This window comes from Cryptomeria japonica, chromosome 7, assembly GCF_030272615.1.
Source record: "Cryptomeria japonica chromosome 7, Sugi_1.0, whole genome shotgun sequence".
NCBI classification, from domain to species: domain Eukaryota; kingdom Viridiplantae; phylum Streptophyta; class Pinopsida; order Cupressales; family Cupressaceae; genus Cryptomeria; species Cryptomeria japonica.
In genome coordinates, this window is record NC_081411.1 from 135,009,140 (window position 1) to 135,011,261 (window position 2,122).

Genomic DNA, 2,122 nt, shown 5'->3' on the forward strand with positions numbered 1-2,122 from the left:
TGGAGGGCTCAAAAACTTCAAACAAAATGAAATTGGCAGTTCATGTGGTGGTGAACATACAAGTTTAAAAGGAAACCATTCAAACAAATGCCAGTAAAGTCCTCCCTGTGTGATCATCAGAAGGCAATGTGTTTTTTTTAAAGCAAAGTTCAAATGCATGTTTGCCAGCAGCTGGAGTCTTTTAAAACAAATACAATGTGCAGCAGGCAAGACTTCAACAATCAGACCCTCCCTCCACGTGAGCCCTCCAAAAAATGCAATTGGTGTATGCCTGAATCCTCCCATGCTGTGTATGGAAATTGAAAGATTTTAAAAATTCAAACCAATGCAAACAATCTTCAGCTCCCCTCTTCTGCGTAACATGGAGATTGGAGTGGAGCAAACAAACCTCACCTCTCACGTAGTGTTTGAAGGCAAAGTTCAAGGTTTTCAAAGCAAATATAAACCAGTCCAATGCTCCTCACGTGGTCTCCTTTGGTAGCAACATCAAATCCCATTCACAAATGAAAGCCCCAGGCAAGGCGCCATTAAAAGTTTCAAAAAATGCACAGTTTCAGGCAAACACATTATCCCACATTGGCTGTGCACTGGGAGTTTTTGGTATTTATATACAAAAACGCACCATACTATAATGTCAAAGCCTTAAAGGCTTTTGACACAAGGTGCCCATGGGTGCCCAAGGTGGGCCCACGCGTGAGCACGCTTCCCGAGGTGATAGAGGAGCTGACTGGATGGCGATTAGGTGGACCCCATGCGGGCACGCTTCCCGAGGCAAGCAGGCAAAATTTTGCAGGCGAAGGTCGGGTTAACGAGTGAGCAGGTTCGAGATGGATCGACGGTGCGCGCTATTTCGCAAAGGGAAGATGCACGCGAGTTAAGGCTGCGAAATAGCGAAAGTGAACGAGATCCATCCACGTGGCACGTAGGTGGCGGGTACAGTCGGCAGTCCAGCAAGCGGGTCCCGGTGAGGTGGCGATGACGTGGCATACAAGCAAGCGGCCAAGTGGCAGTGACGAAGCAGATGACGTGGCGATGATGAGGTGTCATCCCAGGTGGCATCCGGTCAACCCCATCAGCCAATCAGAGGCCACCACGTGGCAAGGCGTCAGAGCACAAATGGAGGCAAAAATCAAATTTTAAATGAATAAATGATATAGTTTAGACTATATTGAAATTCGAAATATTTAAATGATGGATCCATGATGAGAATTAATTCGCCCTGGGTCCAATTTTTGGCCAAAGTATAAAGTATTATATATCGCCGAAAAGCTCTCGGAGTGAGGAATCTGATTATGAAGTTGATTTGGACAAATGTGAAGTATTTTAGAAGCAGTTTTCATGGGAACGAAATTCAGTTAGAGAAGGGACACTTGGCAATTCAGTTACAGATTTGATTTGGTTCCCTCTCTCTTTTTATTCCCCATTCTTCTCAGTTGTAAGGTTCCAGAATTCTGTGAGAATGACTCCAGTTTTCATGGCTTCCAATTTTGAGCATTCTTGAAGATTGTACAGGGCAGGGCTTTTCCTTCAGTAATGGAGTTCAATTCTTGTTATAGGTGTTTTTAGTTGCAGGGTCTTGTGTATGTAAGGCATACATAAATTCACACACGATTGTCTCTAGATTTGTATTTCCATTTTATCAAATCAGATCCTCAAGGAGGATGAAATTTGTTATCTCAAGGAGATAGTTATGATTGTTTGCAGGGATTCTTCAAGGAAGGATTTAAATTCTACAATAAATCATAAAAAATGGAATATAGTTTCAAGATCTGATGATTTTGTGAATGATCTTAGTAATGCATTTATGCAAGGCATTAATGCATGAATATTTAATAATGAAGATGGATTTGCAATCGAAGCTTTCATTTATAGTTTGATGTATGACTCTGTTTCCCTTGGATAAGGCACTGATCTTGCAATTAAAGGGGTTCTCAAACCAATTTAAAATCCAATCAGAATACCTTTAGCTTGTGTTATGTTTTGAAATGTTTCATCTATCTCATGCTCAAGTATACTTGAGTTTTATGTGTAGATCTAGCCCATCTGCAATAAACTACTTGTTTTGGAGCCTTAGTGAGATCTATCTGTTTATGTTGATGCTCTCATAGATGTGTAATAGGTT

At 41.5% G+C, this 2,122-nt stretch overlaps 1 long non-coding RNA gene across 1 annotated transcript; it reads left to right on the forward strand.

Annotated features, from left to right (window-relative positions):
- The first annotated feature begins 652 nt into the window (after positions 1–652).
- On the forward strand, positions 653–1,234 carry LOC131030079 (uncharacterized). Its single transcript, XR_009102867.2, has 2 exons — positions 653–926; positions 970–1,234. It is a non-coding gene; the product is annotated as an uncharacterized LOC131030079 (long non-coding RNA).
- Positions 1,235–2,122: the final 888 nt, after the last annotated feature.